The sequence below is a fragment of the Convolutriloba macropyga genome, chromosome 13 (assembly GCF_964194025.1).
Source record: "Convolutriloba macropyga chromosome 13, txConMacr16.3, whole genome shotgun sequence".
Taxonomy (NCBI): domain Eukaryota; kingdom Metazoa; phylum Xenacoelomorpha; order Acoela; family Convolutidae; genus Convolutriloba; species Convolutriloba macropyga.
In genome coordinates, this window is record NC_134480.1 from 46,445,746 (window position 1) to 46,458,703 (window position 12,958).

The window sequence follows — 12,958 nt, forward strand, 5'->3', positions numbered from 1 at the left end:
CCTTAATGGAAACAAACACTCAACAACGCACCTACATTATCCAAAAAAACTGAGGTTTTACTCTATATAGTTGTTTTCGTATGCTTATTTAGAGTCACCTGTTGTTTCAATTGACCAGAGTTAAACAACTTTTTCTGAATCCTTACGTTTCAAAAATTTGTATAGACAGAAAACTGCTGGGATAGCTTGCCAGAAGGACAATGTGTTAGTTGAGTTTCATATTAACCTTACCTTCGGCTCAGGATGTGTTCACAGCTGAGACTGTAATTGTGAACTTGCTATGCATCAACAGTTTAGCGCTACATGATCTTGCATTTTTGTCATATTAACTTCTTCCTAATTTTGTTAAATTTCATTTGGTCATTGTTTATCTGAAGAAAATTAAAAACGAATCAACCTCATGAAACGTTTCTCAGCAAAATTAAGTGAAACAGTCCTGTTGGATTTGAGAGCTCAAACAAAAACATTAAATTTAGGCGTTTAAGTGAACAAATTTCGTTTGTTTTGAACGTCTGCTCACACTCAATGGGCACTAAATGGTTCCAGAGAAGTACTTCTCGCGGAGTTTGAAACAAAATTCTTCTTTATTAGTGTTCAAAACTCAACAACCGGAGACGGTATGACTTTGGATAAGCAAGTATTATAAAACTGTGAAAGATGGCTAATCACTTTACCTGAAAGTTGAACCATTGAGTTCGAGTTCGAGTTTGTGATCAAAATAGAGTATTCAAGGATAATTGACTTTTAAAAAAAGGCTTATTTTTTAGTATTCAAAAATCAGAGGCGGTATGGATTCCGATAACTAAGTTTATTAAAATGGTGATTTTGGTCGATCGCTTTACAAAAAAATGGAGGTCTTGAGTTTGTGTTTGAATTTTTGATCTGAAAACACTATTCAAGGATAATTTACTTTGAAAATAGATTACTTTTAGTATTAAAAACACAATAATCGGTGACCGCTTAACTTTGAATTACCAAATACAATAAAATGTGAAAACTTGGCCTATCCTTCTATTTTAAAGTCAAAGTTTGAGACTGAGTTTAAGGTTGTGATCTAAAAATAGTATTCAAGGGATAATTACGTCATAATAGTTGTTATGTTATATAGTTGCGAACGCAAAACATTTGAAAGTTGTTCTCACAATCTGTTTAAACTACAGCTATAGATGTGTCAAAAAAGTGAAGGAGACTTTCTGGTTTTACTAAGTTTTTTGATATATATCTTACTATATTATATAGACTATATTCACATGGTCTATAATGCAATTTTTACTGCACGAGTTCTACAAGCATTCTAAGCTGAAGAGTATAATTATGCATTGTTCTATAGAAACAAACAGAAAAAACACATAATTTTCCTGGTGCTAGAAAAATTGGCGGACAGGGCGTTTAGCCGACATGGAAAAAATGAGAAATTTAGACGACAGTTTTTATCATAATTGGTAATAAATCCTAATTGGTTTATAAATCAGTAGTTCGGTTGTGATAGATTCATATCAAGTCCCACAGGCCGTTGAGATATGGCCATGGCCCGCGAGGCATGGCCAGTTGCGGTTAAATGCAGTCCAACCACGTAAAGACCTCCGTTACACTAGTTGATGAAAAACTGCGGTATACTTGTCCGCTTACAGAATATTGATTTAAATCGCCCAATCACAGCTTCAGAATAAGTTTTGTTGCTCATTTTACTTAAATTGTCAGTAAAAATTTTCTTTTTTTGGTGTTTTGACATATTTTACCAGTAATTTTGGGACAAAAAAGATAGGTCAGTGCAATTCATTAAATGATTAAATTTCACTGAAGAATATTCGGCTCTTGAACATTAAATATTGCAAAATAACTAATATGGATATACCTTTAAGTCATGGCAACATTAAGTAACGGTTAACGCAACTAATTTTGATTTTTGCTACTATAAAAAACCGACAACACAGACAGTAGAAATCAGATAAGGAGCTTCGATACCATAATCAAACAGACAAGTATGCTTCTACATTCATATGGCCGATTTGGAAAAGTTTCCAGTGTTAAAACTCTGTAACCCATAGAGCATCAAGTTCAAAGTTTAAGGTATTCAAAATTTTCGGAAATTAGTTTTTCACTTTTCTATGTGGTAATATTGTATTATAATACTAGTATTCTTGGCTTTGTGTACTTCGTTTTGATGTTATCTTTCCGGAAGGGTTTCTATGTTTTCAAACGTTTGTTTGTTATGGATCCTATGAAGAGTCGATTTGAGTTCTTTCAACTGAGTCAAAGACGAAAAACTACTGTCAAAAGGCAAATCCTGATTATAGAGGCAATTGAGCTAATAAGATTTCCAGATTCTTTAATGCAGTATTTTAATTTTCTCTGAGCTTAAAAAATGTGAGAAATTTGTAAAAATATCTCTTGGAAAAAAGTTCCAGGTGCAATTTTACTACTGCGTGTTTTGCTAATTGCCACTATTGTCAATAAAGACCATTGTAAATTAACATGATCTTTATCCTCGTGAAAATTTGTATCCTCTATAACAATGAATGGTAAAATAAATATTTACATAGAAAAGTTGTTTTTCACGAGTAATCATATAGCAACCCCCTAATCTTCAATAAAGCTATCTTGATCGGCAATTTACGCTCTGAAAACGAATCAGCGGTCTCACAGGTAGTATGAAAATAGTTTTTCATGGCGCTCAAAAAAAGGAAACCTCTAACAGAACTGCAAAATGAACAAAGGTAAGGAAAGAAACGCTTTTTTCATATCAACTGTGCATTTTTTTAAAAGACTAAACATAAAACATTGCCTAGATGACATAAAAAAACCTTAGATTATGCAAAGCAAAGTTTTATAAGATATCCTTGTTAGACAAATATCTATGTACAAGCTGATTTTTTTACTCCTTTGACAAATTTGTACTTTTTTGACCTAAATAGTGTGCCTTGAGCAAATTCATAGGACAACGGAGAAGTATTCACTTCTTGAATCTATTGAAAATTTTGTTCTGATACGTTAAATGCTAGCTATTCATGATACCATAGTTTTATGGATTAACGAAGTTTTGCGTCCGTGTTAATGAATACTAAGGTTTCAAATTTTTATGAATTACTTGAATAACATACTGAAATACCTCAAATTGACACATAGCTCTATAAGCTACTGAAGGAATTCTGTGAAAATCAAATATTCTAAGACAAACACAAATTGTTGCACTTGTATACAGAAAACAGTAGTGCATACTTACGTCTATGGTTCAAATTGAGCCTTTGAGCAAAACATGTTTGTTATCTACTAACATTAGCAGGGAACTTCTTATCGTTCCTCAAAATAAACCACGTCAATACTAAGCGAAACCGAAAATTTTGTAGAAATAACTTGATAGTAAACGTATGACTTTGGAACCAGTTACTATATAAACTAGAAGCAGTGCTAAGTTTCTGGAAGTTTTCTTCAATTTTCGAGTTTCCTTCAAGAAGACTAGGGAATCGTTTTAAGATGGAAGATATCACAGTCCCTCTGTTACCATCGGATGTAGTATGATCACTTTTATTGTGAATAGTGGTTAGTTTGGTTTCAATTCTGCATGGTTCGAGGCAATGATCGAAGGTAGTCCAGCTTGAAATTGAACTGTCCTTCCTTTGTTGTATAAAAGCAATATTGTTTTGATAACGAATTTGATAGACAATTGTGCGCTGAAAAGAGCCTTCAAATTGCGTTAGGATATGATACATTGTAAGTTGTATTGTTGTAAAGCTGCAGTTGAGTTTGGGTGTTGGCATACACTAACTGAATGGAATACAAGTCAAGAATGAAAACGCTAAATTGTTATTTTGAGAAACAAATCATTCAGTTAAAAGTAAGTTTCAGCCATTTTCTGGGATGTTAGCACTCGTTCTATTAGCGTAATTAGCCAAATAGTTTCCAATGAAGACCTATAACATATCGAGGAGAACTCAGTTGTTAAATCTGTTAGTCTAATTCTTATTCCTTTTCATTTGTAAAATAAATTGAAGTTTCTCCTGAGTACCTCAGACATTGACATTTTAAGTTTTTGAGCTGATTGCTACGTATAAAGCAGAAGAATTGAACTGAGCGTAAGAGAAGTTCAGTCTGCTCTGCAAAAGTTCTTGCATAATAATTTCGGCTAAAAGCACTTTTATTAGTTTGCTTAAGTATTCTCTTGTCTCTGATCAAAAAGGCGTATATACATGTACCCTACTGTGTTACAGCAAAAGTTGAGATAAATAGAGAGTGAGTACGCAAGCTTGCAATGGTTCATTAGGGAACACATTTCAACCCCCAGTGTGCTCCAGTTAAGCAAAATAACGTTAACTTATAAAGCAATGGAAAAAGCAGGAGAAATCAAATTCAGTTACATTCACTTTGTTTGACACAGTCACATTCACACAGTCACATTGTTTGACTTTCATGATTGCAATTGCTTCTAGTTTATATAGTAACTGGTTCCAAAGTCATACGTTTGCTATCAAGTTTTTTCTTAAAAAATTTCGGTTTCGCTTAGTATTGACGTGGTTTATTTTGAGGAACGATAAGAAGTTCCCTGCTAATGTTAGTAGATAACAAACATGTTTTGCTCAAACGCTCAATTTGAATCATAGACGTAAGTATGCACTACTGTTTTCTGTATACAAGTGCAACAACTTGTGTTTGTCTTAGAACATTTGGTTTTCACAGAAATCCTTCAGTAGCTTTTAGAGCTATGTGTCAATTTGAAGTATTTCAGTACGTTATTCAAGTAATTCATAAAAATTTAAAACCTTAGTATTCATTAACACAGACGCAAAACTTCGTTTATCCATAAAGCTATGGTATCATGAATAGTAAGCATCTAATGTATCAGAACAAAATTTACAATAGATGCAAGAAGTGAATACTTCTCCGTTGTCCTATGAATTTGCTCAAGGCAAACTATTTAGGTGATAAAAGTACAAATTTGTTAAAGGAGTAAAAAAAATCAGCTTTTCATAAATATTTGTTTGACAAGGATATCTTATAAAACTTTGCTTTGCATAATCTAAGGTTCTTCTTATGTCAACTAGGCAATGTTTTATATTTAGTCTTTTAAATAAAAAGCAGAGTTGACATGAAAAAAGCGTTTCTTTTCTTTCCTTTGTTCCTTTTGCAGTTCTGTTAGAGGTTTTGCTTTTTTTGAGCGCCATGAAAAACTATTTTCATACTACCTGTGAGACCGCTGATTCATTTTCATAGCGTAAATTGCCGATCAAGATAGCTTTATTGAAGATTAAGCGTTTGCTGTATGATTACTCGTGAAAAACAACTTTTCTATGTATATAATTATTTTACCATTTATGGTGTTTGTCTTAGAACATTTGGTTTTCACAGAATTCCTTCAGTAGTTTTTAAAGCTATGTGTCAACTTGAAGTTATTCAGTATATTATTCAAGTAATTCATAAAAAATTAAAACCTAAGTATTTATTAACGCGGACTCAAAACTTCGTTAATCCATAACGCTATGGTATCATGAATAGTATGCATTTAACTTATCACAACAAAATTTCCAAGAGATGCAAGAAATGAATATTTGTCCGTTCTTCTATGAGTTTCCTCAATGCGAACAATTGAGGTCTTGGAAGTACAAATTTGTCAAAGGAGTAATGAAAAATCAGCTTGTGTATAAACATTTTGTTTGACAAGGATACCTTATAAAACTTTGCGCTGCACAATATGTTTTTTCATGTCAGCTAGGCATTGTTTTATATAAAGTCTCTCAAATAAAAAATAAAGTTAACATGAAAAAAGTGTTTCTTTTTTTACCTATGTTAATTTTGCAGTTCTGTTAGATGTTTCTTATTTTGAGCGCCATAAAAAAAATAGTTTCATACTACCTGTGAGACCACAGAATCGTTTTCATAGCGTAATTTACAGATCAATAAAGCTTTATTGAAGATTAAGGTTCTTCTATATGGTTACACGTGAAAAAAACTTTTTTCATGTACATAATGATTCTGCCATTAATTGTTATAGAGGATAAAAAATTTCATAAAGGTGAAAATCATGTTAAATTGAAATGTTTTTTACAAGAGTGGCAATTAGCAAAACATGCAGTAGTAAAATTCCACTGGAACTTTTTTCCAAGAGATAGTTTTACATATTTCTCACATTTTTAAGCTCAGAGAAAATTAAAATACTGCTTTAAAAAGAAATTTGGAAATCTTTGTAGGTCAATTGCCTCTATTATCAAGATTTTTCTTTTGACAATTGTTTTTTGTCTTTGACTCAGTTGAAAGAACTCAAATCGACTCTTCATAGGATCCACAACAAACAAACATTTGGAAACACAGAAACCCCTCCGGAAAAAATAACATCAAAACAAAGTACACAAAGCCAAGAATACTAGTATTATAATACAATATTACCACAAAGAAAAATGAAACACTAATTTCTGAAGATTTTGAAAATTTTAAACTTTGAACTTGATGCACTATGGGTTACAGGGTTTTAACACTGGAAACTTTTCCAAATCGGTCAAATGATTGTAGAAATATACTTGTGAGAATGACGATGGAATCAAAGCTCCTAGTCTGATTTCTACTGTCTGTGTTGACGGTTTTTTATGGTAGCAAAAATCAAAGTTTGTTGTGTTAACTGTTACTTAATGACTTAAAAGTATCTCCATATTAGATTTTTTGCAATATTTTAAGCTCATTAGCAGAACATTCTTCAGAGAAAATTAATCATTTAAAAAGTTCCACTGACCACTCTGTTCAAGCATTACTGGTAAAATATGCCAACACAACAAAAAATGAAAAATTTTACCGACAATATAAGTAAAATGAGCAATAAAACTTACTCTGAAGCTGTGATTGGCCAATTTAAAACCTTATTCCTTATGCGGACAAGTATACCGCAGTTTTCTCATCAACTAGTGTAACGGAGGTTTACACGTGGTTAGACCGCATTTAACCGCATCTGGAAAAGCCTCGCGGACCAAGGCCATGCCTCAACGGCCTGTGGGACTTGATATGAATCTATCACAACCGGACTACTGATTTATAAACCAATCAGATTTTTTTAACCAATTATGATAAAAACTCGTCTAAGTTTCTCATTTTTTCCTTGTCGGCTAAGCGACCTGTCCGCCAATTTTCATAGCACCAGGAAAATCATGTGTTTTTTCTGTATTTTTTTTTATAGAACTATGCAAAATTATACTCTTCAGCTTAGAAGGCTTGTAGAACTCGTTCAGTAAAGATTGCATAATAGAGCACGAGAATATATTCTTCATTATATAGTAAATTATATCAAAAAGTTTAGTAAAACCAGAAGGTCTCCGCCACTTTCTTGACACATATTTAGCTGTAGTTAAAGTAGATTGTGAGAACGTATTTCATTTGTTTTGCATTCGCAACTATATAACACAACAACTATTATGACGTAATTATCCCTTGAATACTATTTTTAGATCACAAACTCAAACTAAAACTCAAATGTTGACTTTAACTTAGAAGGATAGGCCAAGTGTTCACATTTTATTATATTTGGTAATTCAAAGTTACACGGTCACCGATTATTCTGTTTTTAATACTAAAAGTAGTCTTTTTTTCAAAATCAATTATCCTTGAATAGTGTTTTTAGATCACAAATTCGAACACCAACTCAAAACCTCCAATTTTCTGTAGAGTGATCGACCAAGCATCACCATTCTAATAGACTTGCTTATCAAAATCCATACCGCATCCGATTGTTGAGTTTTGAATACTAAAAAAGAAGTTTTTTTAAAAATCAATTATTCTTGAATACTATTTTTAGATCACAAACTCGAACTCGAACTCAATGGTTAAATTTTTAGGTAAATTGATAGGCCATGTTCAAATTTTTATTATACTTGTTTATCCACAGCCAAACAGTCTCCGGTTGTTGAGTTTTGAGCACTAATAAAGAAGAATTTTGTTACAAATTCCGCAAAAAGTACTTCTCTGGAACCATTTGGTGCCCATTGAGTGTAAGCAGACGTTGAATACAAACAAAATTCGTTCACTAAAACACTTAAATTTAAGGTTTTTGTTTGAGCTCTCAAATCCAACAAGACTGTTTCACTTAATTTTGCTGAGAAACGTTTCCGGAGGTTGATTTAAATTCCTCAGATAAACAATGACAAAAATGAAATTCAACAAAATTAGGAAGAAAGTAATATAACAAAAGTTGCAAAATCATGTAGCGCAAAAAATTTTATGAATAGCAAGTTCACAATTACAGTCTTGGCTGTGAACACATCCTGAGCCAACGCTAAGGTTAATATGAAACTCAACTAACACATTGTCCTTCTGGCAAGCTATCCAAGCGGTTTTCAGTCTATGTAAATTTTTGAAACGTAAAGATTCGGAAAATTGGTGTAATTCCTGACAACTGAAACAACGGGTGGCTGTGAATAAACATACGAAAACAACTATGTAGAGTAAAACCTCAATTTTTTGGTTAACTTAGATACGTTGTAAATTGTTTGTTTCCATTAAGGTACACGCTATAGAATTTTTGAAGCGAGCATATTTCAATAAAGTTGATATTATAAATAGACATAGTGCAACGCCATTGTCAACCAGTCAATGTTTACGCTATACAGTCCTTCATGTTAGAAATTTTTAAAAGTTTGCATTTCATATTTATCAATTAATTACAATTGGAATCAAGCGTCATACATTAAATAAACAAAAAAACAGCATTTTTGAGAAAACAGCATTGAAGTTTATGACTAACCCTTCATAGGTGAAGAAAGTATAAAAAAAAGTTGCATTTCAAAAAAAAAACATTGCAATACAACTTCTAAAATTAGACTGGTTCGATAAACCCTACATTGATTTAATTTATTAATTACGACCTGATATATAATATCATGGATTTCTTAATTGTTAATTCAGAAATCAACATTGAGTTGAAAAACTTCAAACACTTAATGATTTGTTGAAAATATTAGCGGCTAAATTCGATCGGTCTGCGTCAGTCAGGAAACATTATCTTGAGATAGAGAAAAGCTTCTGTTGTTTATGTTTAGCGTGTCTCTAGAGATAAGAATTGTTTTCTTTTTTTAGAGAAACAGAAACACCTTGTTGTAGATAGTTAGTAAACAAATGGTAACATTTGAACGTATTAAAAGGAAGTAGTAGTAGGTACTAGTCTAACTTAGATCCAATACAAGTTTTAGTAGTTATTAATAGTATCTAATAGTAGTTGTAGGTAGTACTAGTAGGTAGCAGTAATAGTAGGTACTAATTGTAGGTAGTAGTTGTAGATAGTAGTAGTAGGCAGTAGCAGTAGTAGGTAGCAGTATTATTGTGTTCAATTCCCAAATGTTCGCCAGGCTTCATAACCCAATAATATGTTATACAGACTCTGCTGCTTTCAATTTCAAATTCCTTAGGATGTTACTCTTTACGATGTTCTATCAAATATCGTTACGGTTATGTTATTTTGAAACGTCGACCTAACAATAAGTAATCCAAAATATTAACACAGGGTTACTGAATGCACAGGAAATTTGATTCAAGAAAGAACAATAATGAACTCATTCGATTTTTATTGGCTTGAGGTGCTCTGGTATTTTACTTCCAGTGTTTAATTGTTGAGTATATGTATATTCAGTATGTTGGAACCATTTACTGAAGAAGCTATTCGCTTTTGTTTAAGATTTCAATCACAGCACGCATTATACATTATTGTTATTCCCAATATGCAAACAAGACATATACACTACTGAAGCTGTTTTTAGCAACCCCCGCAGATACAGAGGTTGTGTTCCTTCTTGCTTAATTGTTCAAGTGGCTAATTAACTTTTGAAAATTAAGCTTTTTTTACAGTTCCAGTGAAAACTACTCTTCTTCTACATCATTACACTATTTGCTCGATTCAAGCTCTTGATGAATTCCTATCATTCTACTCTATTTAACTAACAAGATTAGCTGCTCCTGCATATCATAGTTTTTCCACCAAATTTTTCGGTTTTTACAGAATTTAATCTTTTTACTTAGCTCAATTTGTTGTTAATCTCTCAACAATTTATCTCAAATAACTTTTTCCTGAGGGTAGCTGAATGAGTATAAAGAAATCTGTCTCAAAAAAACATGCTCAGAACATCAAAAAGTTGTTTTTGTCCTCTGTGTTGCAACATTTTATCATTTTCTTGCCGAGGATTAAATGACAAAGAGCATGAATATCAAAACATCAAAAAAATTGTTGTAATGCTTAATGGGACAGAGTTTATCAACGCTGAAGGTCAAAATCTGTTTGCAAGATATAATATTATTGGATCGTGGAGACAAATAACAACATTCTTCAAGGCAATTAAATTGCCCTCCAGGGACTTATCTCCCTCTCTCTCTCTATCTCTCTCTCCCTCTCTCTCGTCGGATTGCAAGCATATAAATAGATAAATACATAAACACATTCAGACATATATACATACATTCCACTGTATAGATATAGAAAAACATACACACATAAAACCAAGAACGTCTTGACATATACACACATTTAAAATTTCTACACACAAACATACACTTCGGCTTATACTCATAGAAACATATTACTAAACTGAAGCACAGTTATATTTACTTATAAACAGATATACACTTTCATATATACTTTCATTATACACATGAATACGCATAATTATATAAATAAAAATTTCATTCTTTTGTTTCTTTCAATTGTTCATTTCTACATAAACATTACATTTTTGAACACATGTAAGCAAATATACGTACTTGTTTTGATAGGGATATACATAGTTACACATGTATATAAAAAAATAAAGCCAAGCTTTCCACATCATACTGAACATTTGCAAAAGTATTGTCAACAAAGACTGCTTCTGACTGCTCTTTGACTTCTTTCAGACTACTTCAGAAACTGAGTTTTTCCTGGTTGAACAAAAATGGTTCTTACTTGGTTGAACAAAACTGAAGTCCACAAAAATCATTTTTGAGTGCTCTTTCATAGCGAAAAATCTATTTCAGGCCATATTAGGACTTCAAAAAATTTTGAAATTTTTTTCAAAAAGATCAAAATTTTTGTATGTTTCGACCCCCATACTTCATAGGTGAATAAACTGAAGTCAACAGAAAATCACTTTTGAGTGCTCTTTCATAGCGCAAAATCCATTCCAGACCATTTTAGGACTTTGAAAAACACTGAAAAATTTTTCGAAAAAATTTTTGATTTTTTTGTCTGTTTCTATCCCCATAGTGCATAGGTGAAAAAAAGTGAAGTCAACAAAAAAAATCACTTTTGAGTGCTCTTTCATAGCACAATATCCACTTCAGACAAATTTAGGAAAATGAAAAACTTTGAAAAACTTTCGAAAAAGTTTTTGAATTTTTTGTATGTTTCGACCCCCATACTGCATAGGTGAATAAAGTGAAGTCAACAGAAGATCACTTTGGAGTGCTCTTTCATAGCGCAAAATCCATTTCAGACCATTTTAGGACTTTGAAAAACATTGAAAAATTTTTCGAAAAAATTTTTGATTTTTTTGTATGTTTCGATCCCCATACTGCATAGGTGAAAAAAAGTGAAGTCAACAAAAAAAATCACTTTTGAGTGCTCTTTCATAGCACAAAATCCACTTCAGACAAATTTAGGACAATGAAAAACTTTGAAAAACTTTCGAAAAAGTTTTTGAATTTTTTGTATGTTTTGACCCCCATACTGCATAGGTGAATAAAGTGAAGTCAACAGAAAATCACTTTTGAGTGCTCTTTCATAGCGCAAAATCCATTTCAGACCATTTTAGGACTTTGAAAAACATTGAAAAATTTTTCGAAAAAATTTTTGATTTTTTTGTATGTTTCGATCCCCATACTGCATAGGTGAAAAAAAGTGAAGTCAACAAAAAAAAATCACTTTTGAGTGCTCTTTCATAGCGCAAAATCCATTTCAGACCATTTTAGGATTTTGAAAAACTGAAATTATTTCGAAAAAATTTTTGAAATTTTTGAAATTTTTTGGCTTCTGGTGTCTTATATTGGAGTTTTTAAGTTTTCACCAAAAACATTTAGTGAGACTCCAAAACCTAGGTAACACCTAATTCTATATACAGCGAACATTGCTACAGCGGAAATCTGCCATTTGCTTGTTGGGGCGGGGTTCCGAACCCAACCCCTACAAGACTTTTTACCACCGAAAAACTGATTTTCTCTTTGTGAAATAAAGTTTTTTGGATAAGTTTCGCCAGACTGCTTAACCCAAGAAATTCTCACAGGCTGGCGAAACTTGGCCAAAAGCTTTATTTCACAAAAAGAAAATCAGTTTTTCGTGGTAAAAAGTCTTTTAGGGGGGTCCGAACCCCCCCCCCCCCTCCTACAAGCATATGACAGATTATCTTACTACTAACGTTCACAAGAACAATTAAGTCTTTGAATCGGTTTTCAAGAAAAGTAAAAATCTGGCATTAATGTATAAGGCCAGATAAATAATGAAAGTTGTGGAAATGGGTTAAATTTCTACGTCAATACTCTTTATAAAATGTAAGTCTTTTCCACTATATTAATAAACTTCTTCGCCATATCGCGTAACAGTACTCAATCGTTGAAAACAGTATTTGAATTGTCAAAACTGGGGACAAACTTCACAAAATCTTGGGCATATCTAATACTGGGCAAGTCTAATAGCAAGTCTTAGAAGTCTGGCAGGTCTCTGCCAAGACTTGTTTAACACTTGCAGTTTGATTCGAATGTCAAGTTAAACTTTTTAAAAATTTCTAATGAAAATTTTGAACTCTGAAAAATTTTCCAACCTGCCACGCTTTCGGGGTAAATTTTTTTCCGTTTCGAGGAGCCTGTAAAAAACCCACGGCTAATCAAAAAAATAAATAAATGGAGTTCAGCAGAGGTTAAGTAAATGATTTATCAGCCAGATCTTAGCCACTTTTTTGCAGTATTCAGTCGAATTGCAGGCCAAAATAGCCAAAATTACCAACTTTCTCCAACTTTTTAAATCTACCAA